Here is a 16,057-nt window from a genome sequence, read left to right on the forward strand (position 1 = left end):
CAGAGCATTGATTCTAGCCAAAGAGAGCGATAACTCAACATCGCCAAAATATATTAATTTTTTCACTAAACTTCTCAGAATTCTTCAGATGACACTCCTGTAACATCATATTACACAATCCATATAGAGTTTGATCGAAAATGTGCATATTTAGCGGCACAAATCGTGCTTACACAATGGAAATAGTGTTCAACTACTCAAGCAATCTGCCCGGCGCCATTTTGAAAATACAAATATTTTTATCAAAAACTATTCATAAACTTGACTAAAAAAATACAGGTTGGACATGAAATGAAAGATGTATTAGTTATTAATGCAACCGCAGAGTTAGATTTTTAAAATGAACGTTACTAGACATACAGTGTGCGTTACAGCCAGACTAGTGCCGCAATAACGGCGTCACTATTCACCATTATTGAGTTTACATTTTTCCACATAAAAACGGAATAACATCATAAATAGCTCTTACTTTTCGACGAGCTTCCATCAGAATCTTGCCATGGTGGTTCTTTGTCCAAAAGAATCGTTGCTTGGTTGTAAAACGTTGCATTCAACTTCTGATATAGCAGCTAACACTAGCTAGCCATAGCTATTTTGCCCCAACGTGTCCAAATCCTCAAGGCGCAATACTGAGGAAATTCCGAAAAATAGCAATATACTCGCATAATCTGATATAACTCGGTTTAAAATAGCTTCGTTATGATGCTTCTAACACCTATGTCTAATTAAATTACAGATGGATACATCTAACGTTTAAAATTGAGCGTTTGAAAATGGCATCCTGAGGTCCACTTCGCGCAATGTTCAGCGTCGAAAGGAAGGCTCCTCTCGCTCCTTGGCCTTTTATAACCTCTGAGAGCTACGCAGCAAGCCCATTCCACTTCTCATTGGTTACTGACATCCAGGGGAAGGCGGGTGCAGTTCATGTCGTTCCATAGGATATACACAGACTTTCAAAACTGATCTGAAATCAGAGCTTCGCTCTCAGACCATCGCAGTACCTGTCATGGATTTCGCTGTAGAAAGAGTTCTGGGTCACCCACAGACAAAATTCCAACGGCTATAGAAACTAGAGAGTGTTTTCTATCCAATAGAATTAATAATATGCATATTGTACGATCAAGAATTGAGCACGAGGCAGTTTAATTTGGCGACACCCAGAAATAAAAAATGCTAATTGCGCCACCTATTGACAAAAGGTTAACACAGTAAATTCATCAGGCTTAAGCCATGTTTCAGTCAGGCCAATCACATCAAGATTATGATCAGTGATTAGTTCATTGACTATGACTGCCTTTGAAGTGAGGGATCTAACATTAAGTAACCCTATTTTGAGATGTGAGGTATCACGATCTCTTTCAATAATGGCAGGAATGGAGGAGGTCTTTATCCTAGTAAGATTGCTAAGGCGAACACCAGCGGATTAAGGTCTGTTCATACTCTGAGTGGCACTGTTATGTACTCATACAACCCTGTGTTACCATTCCCTGTCACTAGGCCTCACAGTCCTGTACCAATTAGCACTCTACACATACTTACAGCGACTTACTCCGACATACATGGCCTTGCTGTAAACACAACCGCTTCAAACTGCCACTTAGAACTACCTGAAGATGTTCATCCTCAACACAAAACACTCTGAATGTCCTCTCTCACACAAAGGAAAGATAAGAACAGGGTGATGAGTCCTCGCTGTTCCCCCAGTTCTCTTCATGTCTTTTTAGAGAGGGGTCAGAGGGCAAGTTCCAACAGCCTTGTACAACACAACACTTGAATTGACAGTTCTGTCCGACACTCACGGTGGAGACCTTGGGGATGTCAGTGATTCATCCTCTGTATAATATTTGTTATCCTTTCCAAATGTGTGATGTCATTAGTCTTAATGTAATGTTTCATTAGACCAACACTGCACATGGGGGGAAAAAATAAGCTTTTTCTCAGGAAATGTGTTGTGAGATCAATAAATTCAATGGATTCAATGGAAATGGAAATACATCCCCTAAATATAAAAGTAGACTAGTTTACAGTGTGTGTGTGTGGTTGTAGCTCCAGTATGAGCAGCAGATCAGTGATCTGGAGCAGCTCCTGAAGGAGAACCATCAGAGTAGAGAGAGAACCCTACAGGCTGAGGTCCACTCCCCACAGGAGCAGCTCACACAACAGGCACAGGTAGGCCTACCTCTCTCTTGTCTACCTGCCTTCTTGTCTACTTAGCCCACCTAAGAGGAAATAAGTCTTAATAATTAATCCTGAATAATTGTTTTAAATGTATGTAATGTTATCTGGACAGTGGTGGGCCGTCAGGGCCTGCAAGGCCTTCTCTGCTGGCCTAAACATCATCAGAATATAATTTTTTTTTAAATATATTTTCCCACAAATATGTATTAAATTATTCCCCAGAGTAAGAGTTATACTCTTCATTTCATAGCTTTCCTCTTGGTTGCACTGCTTCCAGCCCCAGGTTGAGATTTTGAGGGCCGGTCTTTATGTTAGATCTTTTATCCAATCATATTCAGCCATCATGTGTTGCCAGGGGTCTAAAATCTGCCCTCAGGCCTTCAGAATCAACAGTGCGGGCGCTTGTAGCTTATAGTGAATGGAAATGAAAATTTAGTGTCAACCAATCAGCTTTAGAGTTGGCTATTGTACGCCTTCTGGCTGGCTCCAGTGTTACACAGGAGCCAGCTAGCAGGCGTAGTGCGTGCACGTCTTTTGATTGGATTACCAATATTGAGAGGCAGGTCCTATGGAGATCTAGGAAACTGAATTTGATAAACGAATTAATTTGCGTACTACTAAGCTGTTTTTTCAACCCACAATGGCGGAAGGAGGAGAAGATATCGATTTGGTCGAGGATATAATTATAACGCCATTCTCAAGACAAACTTTTCAAGAAAAGTTAGACATTGTAAGGAGAGGTCGCCCGACGCCACAAAGCCTGTCACAGGCGGGAAAGTGCTTCGTTCGCTCGCCACTTTCAAAGTTTCAACTACGAGCGCTGTCAATGGCTCACAGGCTCCTTGGCTCCGAGAAGCACTGCAAACTGTACTGCTGGGAATGCCTATTATTTGCAAGTGATCGATTTGGTGTTTGGAGCCACACTGGCTTTGCAAACTTGAGTTGTCTAACCAAGGCAGCAACGAGACACCAAAGTACGGCTGGGCACTAACAAGCAATGGTGCTTTTGAAAACTTTTGGGGACACCGGAGTGGATCTACAGCTCAAAGAACAAACGCGCAGGGCAACGGAGCTGCACAATGAAAAGGTGAAGGGAAATATTGAAAAGACTCATTGATTGTGTCATGTTTTTGGGTAAACACTGTTTACCCAAAAATGTCAATTTGTCAATTTCAAGGTGACGCAACGCCTGGTTATACTGCGTTTCTGTCTAAATGTATAGTGTCTAGAGCCATGGCATCATAATGAGGTGGATTAATTCGGGTGGGACTGTGTAGTACCTCACTGAAGGCCCAGGCCCACGGCACGCCACTGTATCTGGAGCATGTGTATTTTATTTAAATAAATTAAATCAGTCTACCACCGAGCCAGAGAGAGCCCCCCAACACAGCTCGTCCCACCACCAGCACCAAGCAGAGACGGCCCTGGGGGTCTGGATAGAGAGACTCAACCAGGAGCTGTCAGCCAAGACCCACAGCGTCCAGGAACTGAGCCGCACCGTGGAGAGACTCCAGATGGAGAGGAAGACCATGCTGTGTTGGGCCTGGGGAGGCCAGACGGCAGGCGGCCGGATCCAAAGGACCCATGGTGGTGGTGGCTACCCCAGGGGAGAGGGGAGGCACGGTGGGAGAGACCGCAACCTTCCCTCCCACTCAGGATGAGAAGGACTACCAGCCCACAGCGTTCTCTGGGAGCCACATCTCAGAGGTGCTGCAGGGGAGCGAGGGGTTAAGGCTGCGTCTGGAGCAGCTTGAGCTGCAGAGGACAAGGAGAGAGTGGTACTGCAGGCTGCAGCCGCACAGGCCCAGGCCGAGCTGCGCAGGCATGTAGACACACACACACAGCTCACACACACACTTATTTTGAATGCTTTATTTAGTCCCACAATAAAACCTTTCAGTACAAAGGACTCCAGTAGTTCAGTGGTTATAGAGGTGCCTGACTCATTGGTAGAACATTGTTCATTGATAGAACTTCTATAAGTCTTTGTTTACAAACACAGTTTCCTCCATACAGACATACTGGAATATTCCTACGTAGATTATTGTTGTGTTTATAATATGAAGAAATTAAACGTTATCAACGTTTTAAGCTAAACGGTCTGATCTGTTTCATCAACCTCATTGCTTTTTAAATTGTATGTGCAGCTGTTGTATTTATTTTGGATCTATTGTCCCAGAGTCTTCTTTGAAGACATTTTTTTTCGTCCCAGGGACGATGGGACGCCCTTAATTTCGAGACCTGAAGGGCCTTATTTTATAAATACATTAAAATAATTTGGTTGTAATTGTAATGTTGCAATATTTTATAGACTACCAAGAGTGGCCAACTGTCCTCCAAATCACTTACACATGGTTAGCAGATGTCATTGGTCACTTACACATGGTTAGCAGATGCCATTGGTCACTTACACATGGTTAGCAGATATCATTGGTCACTTACACATGGTTAGCAGATGTCATTGGTCACTTACACATGGTTAGCAGATGCCATTGGTCACTTACACATGGTTAGCAGATGTCATTGGTCACTTACACATGGTTAGCAGATGTCATTGGTCACTTACACATGGTTAGCAGATGCCATTGGTCACTTACACATGGTTAACAGATGCCATTGGTCACTTACACATGGTTAGCAGATGTTATGGGTCACATACACATGGTTAGCAGATGTCATTGGTCACTTACACATGGTTAGCAGATGTCATTAGTCACTTACACATGGTTAGCAGATGCCATTGGTCACTTACACATGGTTAGCAGATGTCATTGGTCACATACACATGGTTAGCAGATGTCATTGGTCACTTACACATGGTTAGCAGATGTCATTGGTCACTTACACATGGTTAGCAGATGTCATTGGTCACATACACATGGTTAGCAGATGTCTTTGGTCACATACACATGGTTAGCAGATGTCATTGGTCACTTACACATGGTTAGCAGATGTCATTGGTCACATACACATGGTTAGCAGATGTCATTGGTCACATACACATGATTAGCAGATGTCATTGGTCACATACACATGGTTAGCAGATGTCATTGGTCACTTACACATGGTTAGCAGATGTCATTGGTCACATACACATGGTTAGCAGATGTCATTGGTCACATACACATGGTTAGCAGATGTCATTGGTCACATACACATGGTTAGCAGATGTCATTGGTCACATACACATGGTTAGCAGATGTCATTGGTCACATACACATGGTTAGCAGATGTCATTGGTCACATACACATGGTTAGCAGATGTCATTGGTCACATACACATGGTTAGCAGATGTCATTGGTCACATACACATGGTTAGCAGATGTCATTGGTCACTTACACATGGTTAGCAGATGTCATTGGTCACTTACACATGGTTAGCAGATGCCATTGGTCACTTACACATGGTTAGCAGATGTCATTGGTCACTTACACATGGTTAGCAGATGTCATTGGTCACTTACACATGGTTAGCAGATGCCATTGGTCACTTACACATGGTTAACAGATGCCATTGGTCACTTACACATGGTTAGCAGATGTTATGGGTCACATACACATGGTTAGCAGATGTCATTGGTCACTTACACATGGTTAGCAGATGTCATTAGTCACTTACACATGGTTAGCAGATGCCATTGGTCACTTACACATGGTTAGCAGATGTCATTGGTCACATACACATGGTTAGCAGATGTCATTGGTCACTTACACATGGTTAGCAGATGTCATTGGTCACTTACACATGGTTAGCAGATGTCATTGGTCACATACACATGGTTAGCAGATGTCTTTGGTCACATACACATGGTTAGCAGATGTCATTGGTCACTTACACATGGTTAGCAGATGTCATTGGTCACATACACATGGTTAGCAGATGTCATTGGTCACATACACATGATTAGCAGATGTCATTGGTCACATACACATGGTTAGCAGATGTCATTGGTCACTTACACATGGTTAGCAGATGTCATTGGTCACATACACATGGTTAGCAGATGTCATTGGTCACATACACATGGTTAGCAGATGTCATTGGTCACATACACATGGTTAGCAGATGTCATTGGTCACATACACATGGTTAGCAGATGTCATTGGTCACATACACATGGTTAGCAGATGTCATTGGTCACATACACATGGTTAGCAGATGTCATTGGTCACATACACATGGTTAGCAGATGTCATTGGTCACATACACATGGTTAGCAGATGTCATTGGTCACATACACATGGTTAGCAGATGTCATTGGTCACATACACATGGTTAGCAGATGTCATTGGTCACATACACATGGTTAGCAGATGTCATTGGTCACATACACATGGTTAGCAGATGTCATTGGTCACATACACATGGTTAGCAGATGTCATTGGTCACATACACATGGTTAGCAGATGTCATTGGTCACATACACATGGTTAGCAGATGCCATTGGTCACATACACATGGTTAGCAGATGTCATTGGTCACATACACATGGTTAGCAGATGTCATTGGTCACATACACATGGTTAGCAGATGTCATTGGTCACATACACATGGTTAGCAGATGTCATTGGTCACATACACATGGTTAGCAGATGTCATTGGTCACATACACATGGTTAGCAGATGTCATTGGTCACATACACATGGTTAGCAGATGTCATTGGTCACATACACATGGTTAGCAGATGTCATTGGTCACATACACATGGTTAGCAGATGTCATTGGTCACATACACATGATTAGCAAATTTTGTAACATTTATTTTACCTTTATTTAACTAGACAAGTCAGTTAAGAACAAATTTTTATTTTCAATGACGGCCTAGGAACAGTGGGTGAACCGCCTTGTTCAGGGGCAGAACAACAGATTTTTACCTTGTCAGCTCGGGGATTCGATCTTGCAACCTTTCGGTTACTAGTCCAACGTTCTAACCACCAGGCTACCTGCTGAAATTCTTGTGCTTCTAGTTCCGACAGTGTCGCAATATAAACAAGTAATCTAACAATTCCACAACATCTACCTAATACACACAAATCTAAAGGGATGGAATAAGAATATATACATATAAATATATGGATGAGCAATGACCGAGCGGCATAGGCAAGATGCAATAGATGGTATAAAAATACAGTATATACATATGAGAAGAGTAATGCAAGATATGTAAACATTATTATTAAAGTGACTAGTGTTCCATTTATTAAAGTGGCCAATGATTTCAAGTCTGTATGTAGGCAGCAGCCTCTCTGTGTTAGTGACGGCTGTTTAATTAACAGTCTGGTTGCCTTGAAATAGAAGCTGTTTTTCAGTCTCTCGGTCCCAGCTTTGATGCACCTGTACTGTCCTCGCCTTCTGGATGGTAGCGGGGTGAACAGGCAGTGGCTCAGGTGGTTGATGTCCTTGATGATCTTTTTGGCCTTCCTGTGACATCGGGTACTGTAGGTGTCCTGCCCCCGGTGATGCGTCCAGGAGAGCCTTAAAGGGGCAGTGTTGTATTTTGAGACGGGCTTGAACATGCAAAGAAGCCCGTTTTATCAATAGGAGTGGGGGAAAGGTGCTCATGCATTGATAAGCACACCAAAGTCTGCATTAATGATAAATAATAAAATAAAGAAGACACTTCTAAAAGGGTCCTACTAATCACCCCAAAAGTACCCAAAACAATCCAAAAGTGCCTAAAACAGCTCTGGTCAAAAGCAGTGCACATTAAAGGGAATAGGTTGCTCTTCGGAACACAGACAGCGTCCCTGGCCATCTGGTGTTGGCAGCACCTTGTACCAACATCTGTATGCGTCAACAGACAGGACACACTGATCTACATACTAATCACAGGTCATCTCATTGAAGGAGGATAATTGTTTCCGTGGATCGCGAAATTAGCATTACACAAGCTGAATTAAAAGGCTTTGAAAATAAAAAACTTGGTATCTGCTCTGTTGACATTTTAGAGAGATGCTTGTTTTTGTGCAAAATCTTCTGAGAAGAACAGGATTTTCAAATTAATATGAAAAGCCTATACTAAAATATGAAAATACTACATGTCATGTCTCAATCTATATCCATCTTACCTCCTATGTTTTTTTTTATGTCCTGTGGATTTGAGAAAAAGATGAGTTCAACGGGAAAGTGAGTGCGTGTTACTGTTTGTAGGTCATAGTGAATATGAAACCAGTTGTCTCATGCTGTATTGTTTTAAATGGGGAAGGGCAGCAGAGGTTTAGTAGCAGCTTGGCCTGGCTGTTTCATGACATCACCATATGAAATCTAATCAGCGTCACTAAAATACACAGTCGACCAAGCCATTATTGACACCAAAACGTGAACCTAAACTGATCATTTGGGTGGTTTTGTGTTGTTTTGGCTGCCAGTTTGTGGTGGTTTTGTGTACTTTTGGGTTGTTTTGGGTACCTGTTTGGGGTAATTAGTAGCACCCTTCTGAAACCCTGTTTTACACCATATCTTGATGAATTTGTAAGAACCTTTCTTTCATTTTGATCTCTGCGTAAATGAAAAATGTGGCACTGACTCGCCCATGGATTGATGTTTCAGCATTGTCTCAATGAAGAGTTCAGCGTTTGGCTAGCCACGTGCGATATGCACACAGTTACAAGCCTGCTAGAGTTGGCGGCAGGCGGACAAGCAATATCCACCGCCATGGATGAAGCCTGAACTAGAATGTGAAGCTAGCTGAAGCTGGCTAGCTTTAGAAAACCCTGAGTAAATCTAGCTAATATCGTAGTCACCCCTCTGGAGCGCTGGGTTAGAGGATGCTAGATGATTCATGGTGGTGTATCTACCTGTCCTGCAGGGTACAGCAGCATTCAGCAGAGCAGGTGTCCTCTCTCAGGGCTGACCATCAGAGGGAGCTGGAGCGCCTGCTTACCGGCCACGCCCTCGCCCACTCCTCCTCTAAAGTGGCCGAACTGACCAATCAGGTAACCACGCAGGAGGTAAAGGCTCACAATGGACCAATCACATGTGAACTGAAAGTTATTGGTGGTGGTGGTGTTCCAGGTATAACGTATCAACAGGTTTGTGTGTTTTTATGAACCATCAGATCATGGTGCAGCATTTGCGTGACCAGGTGAAGGAACTGCAGGGGACCAAGGATGCTCTGGCTGTGTCCATGCTGAGGGAGGACACCCTACAGAACCAGGTACTTGTGACTCCGATAACATTTATTGTCCTGTCACACATTCACAACTTCATCAACACACTAGTACTTGAAGTGTCATAGCAAGGAAACAACACAAGGTATTTTGTATTTATTACGGATCCCCGTTAGATTCTGCCAAAGCAGCAGCTACTATTCCTGGTGTTCAGCAAAATTAAGGCAGTTAATACAATTTTCAAACAATACAATATATTCACAGATTTCACAACACACTGTGTGCCCTCAGGCCCCTACTCCACCACTACCACATATCTACAGTACTAAATCCATGTGTATGTTATCATGTGTGTGTGTGTATGCATGTCTGCCAATGTGTGTGTTGCTTCACAGTCCCCACTGTTCCATAAGGTGTTTTATTTATCTGTTTTTTAAATCTAATTTTACTGCTTGCGTCAGTTACTTGATGTGGAATAGAGTTCCATGCAGTCATGGCTCTATGTAGTACTGTGTGCCTCCCATAGTCTGTTCTGGACTTGGGGACTGTGAAGACACCTCTTGTGGCATGTCTTGTGGGGTATGCATGGGTGTCTGAGCTGTGTGCCAGTAGTTTAGACATACAGCTCGGTGCATTCAACATGTCAATACCTCTCATAAATACAAGCAGTGATGAAGTCAATCTCTCCTCCACTTTGAGCCAGGAGAGATTGACATGCATATTATTAATATTAGCTCTCTGTGTACATCCAAGGGCCAGCCGTGCTGCCCTGTTCTGAACCAATTGCAATTTTCCTAAGTCCTTTTTGGTTGCACCTGACCACACGACTGAACAGTAGTCAAGGTGCGACAAAACTAGGGCCTGTAGGATCTGCCTTGTTGATACTGTTGTTAAGAAGGCAGAGCATTGCTTTATTATTCAGACCGGACTGTATTTCCTGGGGAAAGCTCAACATTAATGCTTGCTTCATCTCTTTAACGCTCTGTTTAGCTGACAAGGCTGTTGGAGGAGCTGAAGCAGGCCAAGGAGTGCCACAGCCCAGAGCTCCGACACTTCACTAGCCTGGAGAGAAAGATCCACAGCATGGAGCTACGACACACTCAGAGGGAGAAAGAGCTCCAGCAGTTGAACGCACACACACACAGAGAGGAAGAAAGAGCTGCTGCAGGTAAATACACACACCCACAGAAAGAACACTGAATAACACATATGCCCACGGTGCCATCCTGCAGGTGATAGGTCAGACTCGGCTGGTGGTGGAGGCTGAGCAGCAGTCTGAGGTGGAGCGTTGGAGGAGGCTGGCTCAGGGGAAGACCCGGGAGCTGGAGGTCTCCTGGACGTCTTGAGAGAACTTCAGAGACAGGGAGTGGTCATCCCTGCTCCGGACCGGGCTTCTGCTGTACCCTTCAGCTGGAGGACCTGAAACATGGGACATAGGCTTTTTCTAATTACTTACACATCTGTCCTCACCATGACCAGGCCAAAGCCAGCCTAATGATGAGCTTCCACTATTTCAGTTAAGAATTTTTTATTCAGTGCAGATAAAGGGGAGAAGACAAGGAGAGGGCAGATTTGGAAGCAATTCACACAACCTTTAGGAGAACCCATCATTGTGCTGAACAATCAGGTTATTTATTTTTGTAGATTTGTATTTTTATACTTGATCATTGGAATTTATTTTAAGTTATTTAATGCATGTTAGAAAAATAAAGGACCTTTTTGTATATTTTTTTCCTGTGTGTGTTTTGAATTTGTAACGTGTGTTCAGTAAAGCACACAGATGAAACATCTCAAAGGTGACTAACTAATTATTAAAATTCATACATTTTGAAATTGGCCTATTGTTATCCCCAAGATGATTGTTGCTGTTGACCCCAGTTGTGGGTTGTTGCTACACATTAGCATATCATCAAATATGTATTATTAACATGTATAACTTTTTTATTTCACCAGGCAAGTCGGTTAAGAAAAAATTCTTATTTACAATGACGGCCTACCGGGGAACAATGGGTTAACTGCCTTGTTCAGGGACAGAACGACAGATTTTTACCTTCTCAGCTCGGGGATTCGATCCAGCAACCTTTCGGTTACTGGCCCAACTCTCTAACCACTAGGCTACCTGCCGCCGTATTAGCATAACATATTGACAAGAAATAAGTGGCTGTAGTTATTCATGGCAGTGAAGCATTTTGTAAACCCAGCCCAGATGTCTCCTGTAAACGCAGCCCAGGTGTCTCCTGTAAACCCAGCCCAGGTGTCTCCGGTAAACCCAGCCCAGGTGTCTCCGGTAAACCCAGCCCAGGTGTCTCCGGTAAACCCAGCCCAGGTGTCTCCTGTAAACCCAGCCCAGGTGTCTCCGGTAAACCCAGCCCAGGTGTCTCCGGTTAACCCAGCCCAGGTGTCCCAATAATAATATTAGGTTTATTCTTCCCGATTGTAAAGGAAACTGCATCAAACACAGCAGGGATTTTAAAGTTCTACTCAAGTCTCCTTTTCAACTCATTTACTTAACAAAAGGCACATCTCAATAGGTGGTCCAGGTAAGTCATTATATAGCACAAATGGGGGGGGGTTGGCCTTTCCTCTTTTGTTCTCTATTGCTACTACATTTTTTCTCAAGCAAGGGGAGGCTGATGACATCACATCAAACCAACTCCTTGAATGCAATACTACTGTCTAAAAAACAGCATTTTGCTCAATGTATTTTACTGTATTTATACTTGGGATATCACTTTTCAAAAGGGAAAATTAAAAACAAATTGCTGGAGGATGTCTTAAAATCCTGTAAAAACGATAATAGTGAAACAATCCATCACTTGTTATCTTCAGAATTAGAGAACTTTACTCTATTTCGTGGTTCCAAGGTACTTTGAAATGGTTATATGATGAACACAATCAGCTGGCGTTTAAATGGTTTTATTAGTCACAACCTTCTATAGACTTGGCAGACGAGACCTTGATATGACATGTAGGTAAAGCATTGACAGGAGCAACACATGGTATATAAAAAGTAAGGTATATAACAGTTCTCGTGATTAACAGGTGTGCTACAATTAGTACAGAACAAGGACAACATTCAGACGACTGTTGAATTGAAAACCCAAGAGAAGTGTCTTGCCTTTCTGGTACATTTTGGTTGTTGTATCAAATTCTCCTTGCCTCTTCTGTTGTCTCCATCCCCTTAACTGATTCCTGCAAGGCCTCCACCACTATACGGGGGGACCGAGTGGCGCAGCATCACTACAGACCCAGGTTCGATTCTGGGATGTATCGCAACAGGCCGTTATCGGGGGTCCCATAGGGTGGCGCACAATTGGCCCAGCATCGTCCGGGTTAGGGGAGGATTTGGCTGTGGTAGGCCGTCATTGTAAATTAGAATTTGTTCTTAACTGACTTGCCTAGTTAAATAAATAAAAACATTCGAATCAACTTGATGAAGCTGGACTTCCAGTTTAGCGTCGAGATGTGACGTCACAAGTTCTGGCTCTGCGTAGGCAACCTTGTTGACATAAAGATTAGAAAAGTAGCTCATGTCACATATGTATATTTAAATCTATTGTTAATTAACGTTTATATATTTTGACTGTACAGTATTTTAGCCTGAACCAAATCTGAACAGAATGAAAATGTCAGGAGGTACAGTTACTGTAGGAGGATCCAGAATAATCCAGAATGTCCTCACAATGGAGGTGGTGTGAGAAGCTGGAACCACAGCCTAATTAGGAGAGCTTGCACTGTACATGACTGGCACAACACAGAATGTTAAATTAGGACCTTGACACAACTCTCTCTATATAAGGCTGAGGAGTCCTGTGATGTCCTCATAATTATCTATAATGTCCTAACGGAGGTGGGTGTGGGAAGTAAGCAGGACCCTAGTCTATTGTGTGATGGGCAGGACAGTCCGTCTTCTGAAGGGCACTAAGTGGCCGATGACACTGCCCCTCTAGGATGATTGATGGTTCCCCCAGTCAATCGTGTGAAGGACCCCATGGGAACGACACTACCCCTCCAGGATGATTGGCGGCACCCCAGGAAGTAGAGGACCTTAGTCCATCATGTGATGTGCACTGTGGGGCCAATGACACACCCCCTCCATGATGATTGGCGGCTCCCCCAGCAGCAGATCATCCGCCCCCAGGGCGGAGCAGTGCTCAGAGTTCACAACGTTAGGGATGTTGAAGTGGGACAGGGACATTGCCTCTCTGTGGTCAGTCCGGTTCCCCCCCAACATGGCAGCCCCTTGCAGGGCACGGCTGACACCTACTTCCATCCCCACCACCACCCCCTCCTCTGGGCTGCCTGACCTGCCTCGCCCCGGCCCCTGGACAAGCCCTCCTCTGGGTGCTCCCACAACTCGTGCCCCAGCTCTAGGCCTCGACCCCTCCTGGGCCTGTTCCTCATTGATGTAGCAGTGGAAGAGTGAGCGGCTGAGAGAGGAGTCCAGTAAGGGGCGATGGAGGCAGGGCCGGTTGTCAGGGTCTGCAGGGGGGCGGAAGTCCTCCACACAGCTGGTCAGACGAACACGCTTCTTACAGGGCTCAGCTCCTCTAGATGGGGGACAGTTGAGGACCAGGAGTGTATTAGAAGAGAAATAGGTGTGACTACCTCACAATTAAAAGTGAAAAACATAAACTGCCTTAATCAGAATCAGGGAGGACAGGGAGGGGGAAGAAAGAGACATGGATGGTAGGTAAAGGAGGGTATCATGTATTCCCTTTTGGGGAGTATGACTCTTCATTCATGCTCAAACAAACAAGTCTTTGGATTGAATAATCAATGCATGTTTAGAAAGAGCTGTGTGTTGCGTGTCCGTGAGCTAATTCTGTGTATATTGGCACTCGTGTATATTGGCTCAACACCATATTTCTATCCTCTTAGCAGGTGTCTTTGTTTTTTGGCTTTAGCTCAGCTCAGTATATAGCTGCATTAAAGCAGGCAGAGAGCGAGAGGAAGAGAGAAAGCTGAGTAAATGGATGTCATGGCGTTGGACTAGAGCAGTGGAGCGCTGTGATCAGCAGACCTGGGAGGTTAACAGGCTTAGCCCTGTTGGGGCCCCTTGAGGCCCCCTGACCTCCATTACTGAACACAGCAAGACAATTTGCTCCTCTACTCAGCAGCCAGCACTCATCAGCTTTCACATTCACTTAGGGCCTAATAGGCTGTGTTTAGACAGGCTGTCCAATTATTATTTTTTGGCCTGTTATTGGCCTTTTGACCAATCCTATCAGATCTTTTCACATCAGATCTTATTCAGAGCTGATCTAAATGATAAAATGACCAATTAGTGAAAATCAGAATTGGGATGCCTGTCTAAATGTAGCCATAAAGAAGAGAAGCCTGATGTGTTCTCAGCACACCCATGCAAGCATGCACGCACGCACACACACACACACACACACACACACTGGGCTACAATTGAAAATGCAAGACTTTGAGGGAGACTGATGGTTATCATTTAGTCTTTCATTTGTTGTTATAGTCACACACACAGAGACAGATTTCAATCCTGCTTGCTGTGCTGTGGTCCTGCAATAGATAGAGCCTGGGACGTATCAAGGTAGAGCAGCATGCAGATCAGTCACTGATCCCTGCAGGCTGTTTGTTTTCATCAGCAAGCCAATGAGGTCTGTCTGGAAGGCAGTGAGGTCTGTCTGGAAGGCAGTGAGGTTTGTCTGCAAGGGATCCCAGAGCTGAGCCTCAGCTGAGCCTGGCAGAGATCCACTCCAGAGGAACAGATACATACAGACTCAGGGGCTCAGCTCTCTGGCAGCTAATGAGAGAGCCGTGGCAGCTGCCACACACACAGGGATGAGGGTGGTTCAGAGAGCAACATAAAACATTCACAGGGGAAAACTGAGCTTAAAGAAAGAGTCAGCTTAGAGAGAGTTGAGAAAAGGGAGAGTGGTAGAGAGAGAGGGGATGAAGCTCCAAGAGAAATAGAACTCAGACACCGCATGCAAACAGACTGCATCATCACATTGCCGTACGATAATTTCTATGCAATTGTTGCAATCTATGCATGGCATCACCACAATCAGAATCACACAACATGGAAGTTTTATGAATGATCTTCCAGCCACATGCCAGGTGTGTGTAACAACAGGCTACACCCCCACAACTTTATTATAAACAAAATCACCAATAGCAATATATGATACATAAAACATAATTGGTAACACTTTACTTGACACGCAGCGTCATTACAGGTTATGACACGGTCATAACCATGTCATAATATGTAATAGCAGCTGACATAACTTGTCAGAACCTATTATAATATGATCATAACACTGTCATGACACATATATATAGACCTGTTGTGATGTATATTGTGTTATTTTATGGCTGGTTATGACACCTACATAAGAGTGTCAAAACCCACAAAACCTACCACACAAAGCAAAACATTCCATTACACCATATCCTACTTGTCAACAGTGTCAATGATATGTATACAGTACAGTACCAGTCAAACGTTTGGACAGATGTACTCATTCAAGGGATTACTCATGCCAAGAGTGTGCAAAGCTGTCATCAAGGCATAGGGTGGCTACTTTGAAGAATCTCAAATATTTAATATATGTGGGTTTGTTTAAGACTTTTTTGGTTACTACATGATTCCATGTGTTATTTCATAGTTGTGATGTCTTCACTATTATTCTACAATGTAGAAAACATTAAAAAAAATAAAGAGAAACTCTTGAATGTGTAGATGTGTCCAAACTGTTGACTGGTACCGTATATATATTTCTTTATTTATGTTG

At 43.6% G+C, this 16,057-nt stretch overlaps 1 pseudogene; it reads left to right on the forward strand.

The window, feature by feature from the left end:
- The window catches only part of LOC120047205, a 30,611-nt pseudogene extending 15,873 nt beyond the window's left edge, over window positions 1-14,738 (forward strand).
- The last annotated feature ends 1,319 nt before the right edge of the window (window positions 14,739-16,057 follow it).

The sequence above is a fragment of the Salvelinus namaycush genome, chromosome 5, assembly GCF_016432855.1.
Source record: "Salvelinus namaycush isolate Seneca chromosome 5, SaNama_1.0, whole genome shotgun sequence".
Lineage (NCBI taxonomy): Eukaryota > Metazoa > Chordata > Actinopteri > Salmoniformes > Salmonidae > Salvelinus > Salvelinus namaycush.